Raw genomic sequence first — 13,175 nt, forward strand, 5'->3', positions numbered from 1 at the left:
CATAATTTAATACCCTTACCTCCTTTTAAACAGTTTAAAAGCACCAGCACTTTAGAGATTGCAGTGGGGAAAATTGTAAGAGAAATGGGTGCCACGACCTATTTGGTATTGAAAACAACACCTCTCAACTATTAGGATATAAAGACAAGTGCTTGAGTGCAAAGACTGCAGTCAAATTGGGGCAGGAACATTTTATTTATGAATAAACTTGTATTTATTGGGTTTGCAAAATAGCTGGGGTTGTGTCAAAATCTGGGAATGGTATCCCAAGGGGTCAATGGAGACCGATCGCTCATCCTCTTTGCTTTTCTTTTGCACTTAGTTGTTTTCCTTTATACCTTTATTTTCTAACTGAAAAATAATAACTGGGCTGTGTTGTTCCTGCTAACTACCTCACCTGCTGCAGGGCCTTAGAACTCAAAGACCTGTGGGCGATCTGTGAAGGTGGCAAGCAGGAAGCTTTGGGGACCATGATTCGTGTTTGGAAAAGTCCTGGTTTGAAAACGTGGGAGGGAAGCTGGGCAGCTTGAGAGCACCATGTGGCTGCCTAATCAGAAAATGTTGAAATGGAAAGATGTTGGAATAGAAAATCAAATGTCATTTATTCATCAGCCCACGCTTTCACAAGTACCTTCCTGGAAGCTTGAGCGTATTCTTTGTGGCGGTGGCCTTTTAAATGTCAGACTGCAGAAGGATTTCTGTTTTTAGTAAAGGCTGATCTGGAAGGCAATTAGATAATAGTTAAAGCAATAGCTGCCACTTATTCAGCACTCGCTGTGTGCCAACACTGTGCTCAGCACTTTCTTTACATTATTCAATGAGAAATGTATATTATTTTGTTCTATGATATAAGGCATGATCATTATTTTGTAGTTGAGGAAACTGAGGTTTAGAGATTGATGAAATAGTCAAGGTCACAGGAAGTTGCTGAGATGACATATGCATCTGGCTCGCTCTGATTCCAAAGCTTTGTTCGTATCTACTTTCCTATATTTCACGTACATGGTATGGGGTACAGTTTCACTGAAAGGAAAGGCCTAAGATAATTAGGTACATGCTTTAATTAAATTTAGTATATTCACCTCTTATTCCTCTGAGTTTTGTTTTTAAAACAATACTTAAAATTTTTTTAATCTAACAATGTACCATCAATACCCATCAAGGTTAATTTATATTTCATATATGTCTTTTAAACATTTTTTTAAGAAAGTTTTTTTGTATGTGTGTGGTACTTGGGACTGAATCCAGGGGCATTCTACCTCTGAACTACACCCACAACCCTATTTTATTTCTTATTTTGAAATAGAGTCTCACTAAGTTGTGGAGGACCCAAGTTGCTAAGGCTGATCTTGAACTTGAAATCCTCCTCTCTCCCAAGTACTGGGATTACAAGCATGTGCCACCATGCGCAGCTAGAAGGTATTAGTTGACAAGGAAAGTGACATAAATTTATGTGTATAACATGATGTTTTTGATACATTGTGAAATGGCTAAATCAAGCTGATTACTATATAGTGCCTTATATGCTAACCATATTTTTGTGATGTGAATATTTAAAATCTAATAACTATGAAATTTTCAAGTATGTGATATATACTTGTTATACAGTGTTATGAACTATTATCTCCATAATGTATGGTATACCTCTTGAATGTTTTGCTCTTAGATGAAATTTTGTGTCCTTTGACCAAAATTTCCCACATTTATGTTTCTTTTATTTTTCCCTTCAGTGATTGGGATTGAAACCAGGGCTTAACACAAGTCAGGCAAGCATTCTACCACTTAGCTATATAGCTCCAGCTCACTCTGTTTTTTAATGGCTGTAGAATGTGTTTTGGTTATACCACAATTTATCCAATCATTCTTATATTTGTTTGGATACATCATAATTGAGCTATTTGCTCTTTTATCCATGGGCACTGGTTCTGTTCTGCTGGAAATCTCTTACTAATACAGCATGTAATGCTGAAGCTCTGGGAAAATGGTGAAATATTCATAGTCCAGGAAAGCGGGTACCTTCATGGCAATGGAATTGGTTTAGCTTCTCAGCTCCAGTGTTTCATTCTTTTGGCAATTGCTAGGTAAACACATTTGGCCTCTCTGAACACTGTGCTTCTCTGTTGTTCAGCCCTGCAATTGACATCCTGTTTCTGTTGATGTGTTAGAATCACTTATTACCCAAGTCAGGGTCACTCTTCTTGTGGCCCCGGGAGGAACTCCTTCTCACCTTTCCTCAATTGATTAGCTCTTGTGCCTGAGTGACATTTTGCAATGAATGTCATTTGGTCAAGATAGGAAAAGGTTTGAACTGAAAGCAACTGAGAGGCAATGGATGAACCAATCATAAAATATACCTGCTGTAGCCAGCGTAGCTGAAGCTGAGAGATAAGAAGAGGTTGCCAAAAGTTCTGTATCAGCTGGATAAGATTTTATTTTATACAATGTACAGAAACGATTGTATGTTCATACAGCTGGAAGGAGCCAAAGATATGACCTCTATTCCCCCCCCCCCTTTTTAACAGATGAGGAAACTTCTTAGCAAGTCAGTAACAGTCTAAAATTCTATTACTTAGAACAAGCAGGGAAGGTATCAGGAAGGAGTTGGGGTTATCTCTAGGCAGCCACATCTGCATAATACTCAGAAATTAAAATTTTCTTCATACTTCCCTGGATTCATTTGTAGTAATGAACCTATCTCTCTATATTACAGTCATCAAATTATCTTCAGTAACTATATAGGTGTTATTAGTTTCAACCTTTAAGACCCATGAAAATACTTCAGTTCACCAAACACGTCTGCCATGAGCACTTAAGGAGATTCTTCACTGAATAGTAATTGTAGTAACGGCTGCCCTGCTCTTGTAATATCTTCTATAAAAATAATAATTTGCGCTTCAGATGTCTCTTTCTGTGAGTTGCTCAAAGTACCTTGCAGGAATCACTTACTTAAATCCATCCTTCGGGATGGTATATAGAATGGCTTTCAGTGGAACAGCTCAATAGAAGGTGGGGAGGGTGCCAGGAGTGCCCAGACTCCAAGCCTAAACCTGCTTTTGTTCAGACACAATTCTTATTCATAACATTAGAACAATAACTTATGTGGTCCAAGCTCTTTTATGTTTATTGATTTGAGTCATTAAACCCCTCTGAAATAGTAGATATCATAACAGTAGAAATTATAACAGGTGATTAAAACAGTAGATATTATAACAGGTAATTAAAACAAGATGGGAAGTTGAGTGTGATGCTGCATACCTGTAATCTCAAGTGCTTGGGAAGCTAAGGCATGAGGACTGCAGCCATGTGACAAGCCTCAGCAACTTAGACCTTGTGTGAAAATAAAATGTAAAATAGATCTAGGAGTATAGTTCAGAGGTAGAATGCCCCTGGGTTTAATGCCTAGTGGCCTAGTGTGTGCGCGCATGCACACACACACAAACACACACACACACACACACACACACACACACACACACACACAGAGGAGTGGGTAGTCTATTTTGGATCTAACAATAACACACTGATTAGTAATGGAACCATACTCCCAACACTCTTGACCAGTGCTTTTCTACTAGATTACATTACTTAGAGAGGTATTTTTCTTGATAATGCAGTGGTGCCTTTACAGGATGTTTTTTTTTTTATCACTCTGATTTATCAAATGTAAATGATTTATTCTTGATTATATGAAGGCAGATAACTCTTGCAGGAGCATCAAGACTCTATTAACGCATCCAATGATGAGTCTTAATACCATTTTGCTCTAGGAATATTTGTACAGGTGACATGTGAGAGTAACAACTGCCTCAAAGAAGAAAAATGGCCATTTTGACTATAGTAGAGCTAAATTGACCTGACAAGCTTTAGGGAGTCATGTGGCATGTGTGTTTGTGTTTGTGTGCACGCACGCACGTGTGTGTGTGTGTGTGTGTGTGTGTGTGTGTGTGTGTTTTGGCACAATTTAACATGGCTGTACTGCCCATCAAGGTTACCTGTACACAATGGTTATGTGAATGTTGCAGCTGGTATGCTGTCATGTCCTAAGCATGTTTTGGGTAATAGCTCAGCATTGCTAACCATTTCCAATCATGTCTACAAAATTCATTTGGAATATTTCATTTCAGTACACAAATGTTTCTTGTGCTCATTCCTGTTTCTATTTTCTTTTTCCTCTGTTTTTTTTTCTCCAATTACTCCTCATGTTCATAGGCTATGAGAACATAAAAGTAAATGTGACCATATTTCCTCTCAGTTCGTACCACATGCATAGAGTTTTATCAAAGTTAAAGTAAGATAAAATTGAAAATGAGACACAGACGATTTTATTTAGTGCAGGTTCAGTAGCCAGCATTCACTGAACTCATTCCAGTTTGTAAGAGCAGGGCTCTGGGATTTAGGCAGACCTGGGATGTATCCTGGCCATCCCAGGGTTACCATCCATGCAACATTTACATCAGTTTCTTTACCTATAAAATAAGATGACTAATAGCTGGGCATGGTGGCATGCGCTTGTAATCACAGCATTTAGAACGCTGAGCATTTGGAAGAAGATCGTGGTTCATGGACAGCCTCAGCTACTACTTAGTGAGGCCATTTGCAACTCGGGTAGATCCTGTTTCAAAATAAAGGATAAAAAAATGAGATTGGGGGTATAGTTGTGAGGTAGAATGCCCTGGGTTCCATCCCTAGTACTGCAAAAAAATTAAAAAATAAGATGGCTAATACTTGCCTGATAGGGTAATTGTAAGTATTTAATGGGAATGTGTAGGAAGTCTCAAGCTTAGGTCTAAAATGTAGTATTTTTCAATAACTGTAAACCTCAGTGCTTCTTTTATTGTTACGTGTATATTTATTAGCCGCATTGCTTGCAAGAACTTCTGGTTAATCAAAGACTGGTGAAGTCATTTCTGGCGAAGCCCTAGGAACCTGCAGTCTCACAGGTAGATGGTCTGAGGATCATAGTTAGGAATAACAAGCTTTAGGTGCTAAGCAAATGAGCTATATAATGAATTCTTCAAACTTCTCTGGATTCTGGTCAAATTCCATAGATTTTTCAGAGGAAGAAATGTTAACATCCAGTGGTTGCTTGATCACCTGCAAATAGCTAGTGGTAGAAAACTAGATGTTGTGTAGGATTTATTCACTTATTCACCACTTATCATGGGACGCCTTCTATTTGGCAGGTTTTCTTCATAGCATAGAACACACTGCACATAGGAAAGCAGGGGACCAAACAAGTGTCCTCCTTTCTTGAAAGTCTGGGCTTTATTCCCCAAGATGTGCTGTCTTCTTCAGCGTAAGGATGACTTTACCAAGTGGGTCTCTAGACACATTCAAGTCCCTCTGCTAGAACTCTCACCCTTGCTCTGGAAAGCTGGTGGGTCTCACAGGAAATGGTCTCAGAGGGAGAACAGCCCGAAGCCTCTTTTCTCTGGGGAGCAGACCCTGCATGCCTGGCTCAATCCAGGTGTGCTTGTCCTTATCATCACACATGGAGCACGGGCTCCGGGGACAGCAGAAGTCATTTCCTGCCTGTGAAGGCAAGGCCCTGGAAAGCTGAGATGATGAAATTTGCTCTCTTGGGATGGAAGAACAGCAGATGCTCCTAGGACATCATCTGACAATCAGCTCAGTAGGTACTCTCTACAGTTCTCATCCATCTGCTACGTCTTGATTCCAGCCACCCATCTAAGCACCCTGCTGCCACCCTCCCTCCCTGTGAGTATACCCACCACTCACTGTGCTCCCGTCTGCCCTACATGGGTCACAGATAAACCAGAGAGTTGGGAAGCAGCTGACCTCTCACCTCATTGTCATTTGTCTGTCTAGCTATGTACTAAGTTCTGTGATTGCTCATAATGTCATAATCCCAGAATGCATAGCTGCTCTGCAGGATCAGCCCCAGGGAAGCATTTTCTTTGGGTTGTGTCTCATGTAAGGTCACCCTCAGGTCTTATTGAGAGGCAGCATGTGATGGTGAGAGATGGGGCTGGGAGCTAGCAATGCCAACACGGAGTCCCACTGTTCCAGCTTACTTCCCAACCCTGGCTGAGTGCCAAAGAGTGTTCCAGCTCTCCTTCCAGCTCAGCAACACTGTCGATCATGGCTCCCATTGTGTTCTGGGACCCATTTTCTACATCATGACCATTCTGACCCAGGTCCTTGACCCCTCCCCAGCTATTTCACAGATTATGGATCCTAGAGTCCAACTTCTTGGTAGTAATTCCTTGCTTGCCTCCCCTTTCCAGCTCTTGCTGACTCCTCTGGCCTTGGCCAGAAAAAATAGAATGCTATATTCTATTTTCATATTGGCCACATGAAAATAGAATATAACATTTTAAAGGAAAATATGTCAGTACTGAGACTGAATAAGAATCTGATCTTCCTAATCCTTATGTTTGAAAAAAATACATGTTTTCTGGGGAAAGTAGACTTATTTTAATTATTACCTCTACAAAATTGCTAACAGTCAAGAAACCCAAGAAATGGATTTGCTCTGACTATGTGTAATATGCAAACGTAATGAATTCATGGCAACTGAGACCCCAGCTTTAAAACCAGCTTTTTGTGAATCAAAAGCAGCCAATATTCTGTAAATCCTCCCAAGATAGGATTTCTTACAGAAAGACCGGCTGATTCTATAATGACTATGGCTGCTTTGATATGAAGGTGTAGTCAATATCTCATGAAAAAAAGATTCTACTTCTGCATTATAGGAGGAGACAAAGCAAGCTATATTTTCATGTCCACCTGACTCAGCGACCAAAATCCTTTATAATTTTTTAATTGATTAATCTAGAAAGAGTCTATTCCCTATAGAGCTCACAGATCTCCATTAATGTAGGCAAGAAATTGTAGTCCTATCCCCTTGGCTGCTTGAAATTCCATTATTGATGTGATGAGCTCTTGGTTCCTCATTTTGATACAGATAAGATATTGAACTGAAGAAAATGCACGAAGTATATCTTTCTCCACTAATAAACCAAGAAGTGGTGGCAGTGCTGTTTGTTAATTCAAGTTTGTTAATTCAAGATTTGTTTTGCTTTGCCAAATGGACCTGCCATTAATTTCACCGAGGCCACACAAACCTCTATGTCAGTGACATGTAAAAATAGAAGTGGTGTTGTTGAGTGGTTGCTGAATTTGTCTTGGTGATGTTTGATGCAGAGAGAGGGAGAGAGAGAGAGAGAGAGAGAGAGAGAGAGAGAGAGAGAGAGAGATTGATTGATTTGAAGGGAGAAAAAGAAATTGGATCCCAGTGTCTCGAGGCTGAGGTCCTTATGCACTAAACTTTAAGAGGAATTTCATTCTTAACTCACTTAGTGTTTCCCATAGTAGTTTGACAAGTAAAGAAAATACTTGGGAGGCAAAGTAGATTTGCTAGAAATTAAGGGACATTACCTGTCGGCTGAATGAAATTGAGACAATTTTCTCCTATTGTCCTGACACAATCCTGATTTCCTTTAGGGAGGCTGTAGGGTGCTTTGTCTAAACGTAATATACCTGTCTTATGAGGCTCAGCTGAGGGCTGGTTTGTTAGATCTTACTCATCACTCCTAGATACCCCTCTCCTACCAGGAAACACTCCAATCACTTTGCCACTGAGACCACACATGTTGATACTTTGTGCTGTCTTGTATCATGCCTATGTTGCAATTTTAATATTTCATGGGATTAATATTAATACAATAAGATTATATTTTACTTAAGGATAAAAAAAACCCATAGGCTATGGTTAGCTGTGAAGAATCTCAAAACCAAATTTTCAGTCAATCTCCAGTGACATGAGCAGAACTGTGTAGAAGAGGCTGTGGTCACCATTCTATTTCTGACTTCATCAAATTTTTCCTTTTCCTTCCCCCTTTCTTTTTGATGTTGATGTTTTCCAAGCTTATTCCCATTCTTTCAGGGATTGGGCAGATTCTTAAAGATGCTAGCCAGGTAAAGTATGACCAGCCCAGCTAAAAGGGCCTGTCCCATCTGCACAGCTAGAGTCAACACGATCATGATGGAATAAGGGCCCTTTATTACCAGTGTTTTTTTTTTTTTTCAAAAGAGAAGTTAGAAATCTAGAGTCAGATGTAAATGCCACAATTTGTAAACATATACAGCTAAGTTATTTTGTTTGTGTGTATTGTGTGTGTGTGCACATGCATGTGTGTGTGTATGTTTGGTGCCCTTTCTAACCTGAGAAAAATATTTGGGTGCCATATTTAGCTAGTGTACCACTGGTTTGCACCATCTGATTTAGTTTTGTTTTGTATCTACTCAGTTGTGAAGGAATTGACTATCATACCATGGCTCTTTTAATATAAGGTCATGTATATTTGGTCACTTGCCAAGTGCTCTTTGCTGATCAACAAAAGCTGTTGAAGGATTCTGAAAGGAATTAAAGAAAGTTAACCTCCTAGATTACTTAAAACCATGGCCCAAGTCATATTCACTGTGAAGGTACCCTCTAATCTTGAAGACCTTGCTAATGAGTATGTCTTCACTCCAAGACTCTAACTGCTGTAGACTGCTGTGACGTAGATGGAACACCATAATGTTGTGACATAGAGGGGACCCCATAATGTGTGCCTGATGCCCAGGGAGTGGGAGAGAGAAAGTTTCTCTTTTTCTCTAATGTATGGCAGGTAGTTAGAATCACACCCATGCTTTCTAGTGGAGCCTTGGGCTGCTGTTACATTATTCCAGGAAAGAGATTTAGGGACACTAATATTGAAGCTCTCTATATACTGGTTCCTGATAATTTTTTCTAGCATAAAAGACAAGAATTTCTTGTAAAATTTTAAGTAAAAAATATTAAATTTATTTTGAGATTATATACATATATTTTCTTGTTAGAGTGCCAAAATATACCATGGAGTGTATTTATTTGACACCACAGGAAGTTGATAATCTTTGAATGGTCCCTCCCATCTCTCTTTATCCCTTGACTTCTAGATGGTGTTGGTCTGTGAAATCTGAAAGTCTGTGACCAAACTTGAGCCACATCTGAGTTGATGACAGGTGTGAGAGAGGGAGGGCAGGATGAGAACGACAGGGGCAGCAGGGGCAGCGAGAATGTCCAGTCAGTGTGACTGGTCACCTTTGCAAGGGGAGCGTGCCCTCGTTCAGTTCACACTTGAAAGAGATTTATCCCAAAGCTATTGCAAGCAGCTCAAGTTTGGAGGGGCTTGACCTTTTTTAGTCTTTGAAAGAGAATGTATTACTCTTGAGAAACAAAAGATCTTACTGTTAGTGTGTTTGATTCAGCAAACAGAGCTGGAGATGGCCCCAAGGGATAATGGGCTTAAAGGACATAGATGATTCCAAGGAACTTTGACCTATTTCATATGAGCATCACCAAGTCTGCATTTTGAGTCTGGTTGCCTTGTTTGTTTTATAAATTGATCCTCGTATCTATTCTTTACTTGAAGGCTCTGGAAAAGAAGTCTCCTTCCTCTTTCAATGAATGACTTAAGGAACTGCCTTTATGCTGACAACATAAAGTCTCCCTAACTCTAGCTGAGAATTTTGCAGGCTCTGGGTAGAACATGGTTTACTGGAATGGAAGAGGTTAGAGAAGAAGATCTTACCTACATTTTAAAATGCCACTTCACCAATTTAACTTATTAGAACTGGAAGCATGTATCATAGCAGGGACAGAGAAATTATTCATAGATTTACAATTATACAGTTATTTGTTGAGTTTTCACTATGTGTCCGGGTCTATTAGTGGCACTTGAACCACTAAACAGTGGATAAAAATGAATGTCCTCAGTGACCTATCGGGACTGCATAGACCCCAAACCAGAACAAAACAAAGCCTGTAGCATAAAAATAAGGTTCCATAGTATGCGAGAAGGGGATAATTCTATTTAGAAAATTGAGCCAGGCAAATGTGTCTAGGAGGATGGGAAAGGCACTGCTATGAAAGTGGGGAGACTGGAAGAGGTGTTTCTCTGGGATGTTTGAGTGACAACTATTTATGCTTTGAAAGACCACTCTGACTGTGTCTATCAGACAAAAAAAAAAAAAAAAAAAAAAAACAAAAAACAAAAAACCCTCCCTCAGCACAGCTAGTGTGGAAGGCCCTTTGGGAAGCCATAGGAACTGTGGAGATGGGTGAGAAAAGCATTGAGAAAGTACAGCCCATGTGGATTTCTGGTAGGTTGGATGAATCAATACATTCCAAAAGGACTTTAGAGATCATTTAGACCTGTCTGAGGTCAGGTAAGTAGCACGAGTGAGTTAAACTAGCTACATGACAATAATAGGGACTTCTAGAAACGGAATGCAGTTTCTTATTACATTAAAATAAGTTGAAATACTATTCAAGCCAAACTAAACACATCTGCAGAATTTGTTTGTGGACTTCCAAACTGTGTCCTCCAATAGTGAAGCTCATTTTACAGATGAGAGACCCCAGGTCCTATGAAGTCCATTGACCTGTCCAAGGTCATTGGAGGCTGAATTGGGCTCGGAGCCTCAGGCTTCCTATCTGTAGTCCAGTGCTCTTTCATCCATCTGTACTTGAACTGTGAGTTGCTTGCCTGCCTTTGCGTCACTCTCCGAGTGAGTGGCAGCAGTTGCATGCAGAGTGTTTTTATTTTTCCCATTAGGGCAGCATGATGCGTCTGGTCTAGCAGATCTTTTCTTCTCTGTCATTGGCCTGCCATACTTTTAAAATCACGAGCCCTTAGCTGTCCCAGCCACCCCGCAGAGTGCTATGGGGCTGACTGACCTGATGTTTGCATTTTAGGAATTGTGAGCAATAAGCAGATAAGAGAGACTTAGCACCCTCACTGGTTTGGAGGGTCACTGCATCAAGAATAACAGGAAGCCTGTATAAAATTGGAATGGAGGGTTAAACTGGGCTTTATGCAACCCAGGATCAATCAGTGTTCACATACTACAAGGTAGGTGTGAGGGGAGGTAGTGGCCATTTCAAAAAAGTGTTCAAAGGGCTCACTTTGTAGTTCTTTCAGTGACAAGATTTTCACTGCATTGACAAGCTTGAAAAATAGTGTTTTTTCTATTATAAAAGAAATAAATCCTGGTATTTAGATAATTTAATATATTCAATATAAAAGATATTACCAGGAAAATAATGTTGAGAAAATTAGATATCTGGGGAAACATTAAGTTGTATTTTCATCTCATGTCATTGACAGAAATAAAAATTTCCATGGATTAGAATTTAAACAGAAAAATAATAAAAAAAAAACTCTAAGGAAATTTAGCAAATATTTATTTGATCTCTGAATAGGGAAGAACTTTCAAAGATGAAAAGCAAAGAAGAAATTGGAAAAATCAGATAATATTTATCACATACAAAATTAACACCTGAGCTAGAAAAATATTCACAATAAATATTGGATAAAAGGTTAATAAATCTATTATAAAATTTATATATCTATATGCATGTATAGGTATAATATATATGTTTATATTTACTTAATATGCACATGTATCCATATATACATATATTTTTAAAGACAAATCACAAAGTATCTATAGATAATCCAGCAGAGAGGAACAATTCACAGAACAGAAATACTAATATGGCAAATAAACCTACAAGAAAAGGTATACCCTTCCTAATAATCAATGAAAACAAAAGTCAACTGAGATGATAGCCATTTTTTGTCACATTTATAAAGGATAAATAAAAATAAAATGTTTAATACTTAAAGCTAGCAAGTTAGCACATACCATTTTAAATATTTCTGGGATAAATATTAGCTGGAATATCCATATGGAAGGCAATGTCACACTATGCATAATAAACAAAATATCAATATTCATTGTTTTATTAATCTAACTTTGGGACATTATCCTAAAGAATAAAAAGGTAAAATTATGAACACAGTTCACGTCATAGTCTTATTTATAACAGGCAAAAACTGAAAACAATTTAAGTATCCACTCCTAAGATGTATGAACAAATTTTGCTGTACGGACATGGTAGAGTGAAGTATCTAGAAGTTTATGTCCCCTCACTTCCACACAGTCTCTGTGCCACTGCTGTGCTTTATATACTATGGGAATCTATTTTTAAAATATCTATCCTCTCACTGCTTCATCCAGTGGTAACACGTTATATGGCCCAGAGTGAGAGCCCCATTTATTAAAGAAACTTTGAGGCATATGTAAAACTGAATGGAAGGAAAAGACCAGCCATAATCCCAATATCCAAAGTCAGACATAGTTAATATTTTAGTATTTTCCTTTCTAATTTTTGCAAAACATATTCATAGTTCAAGGGAGTTTTGCTTAGTAGTCATCTCTGAATAATGAAAAACTCCAAGGTATTCATAGATTATATATGTATGCATGTATGGGTACATTATGTATATATATAATATATATAATGTATGCATATATAAGCAAGTTTATATTCTAATTCTCCAATGTAATATTAGACTTTGACTGAACCTATTCTAACTCATCTTAAATTTTTAAAGATTTTATAAAAATTCTAATTTACTCATTTTTAAAAGCGCACTTTGCTGTGAAAAAATAAATAAAAGGACTCAGCTATGAAATCTGTCTCTGTAACTGTTTTATCAGCAAAGTGGTAGAGCTAGCACGGGGAAGTCTTTCTCTGTGTGAGTGTGTGGTACTGGGGATTGAACCTCAGGAACATTCTAATTCTGTATTACAACCAGGCCTTACTTATTTATTTATTTATTTATTTATTTATTTATTTATTTATTTATTTGTTGGTGGTACTGAGGTTCCTAGAAACCCTACCTTCTCTGGGCTACACTCCCAGACCTATTTTATATGTTTTATTTTGGAAACAGGGTCTCTTAAGCCAGCGCCGCTGGCTTTGAACCTGCGTGATACTACTGTCTCCATCTCCCAAGTGATGGGATTACAAGCATGCGCCACCACGCCTGACTATTTTTTTACTTTTTGAAACAAGGTCTCACTAGGTTGCAGAGGGCCTTGTTAAGTTATTGATGCTGATTATGAACCTGCAATCCTCTTGTCTCAGCCTCCCAAATACTAGGATTACAAGCGTGTATCACCACACCCAGTTGGGCAATCTTTTATGAATTTGTCCTCAACCTCTCTTGACCTCCTTTAATTTGGGTATTTTACTCTCTCTACCTTATATTTTATCACATCCCCTCCCTCATTTATCATCATCCTTTCAGGAGTCCACAAATAAGCTATTCCAG

Source organism: Muscardinus avellanarius (assembly GCF_963383645.1).
Source record: "Muscardinus avellanarius genome assembly, chromosome: 3".
Classification (NCBI taxonomy): domain Eukaryota; kingdom Metazoa; phylum Chordata; class Mammalia; order Rodentia; family Gliridae; genus Muscardinus; species Muscardinus avellanarius.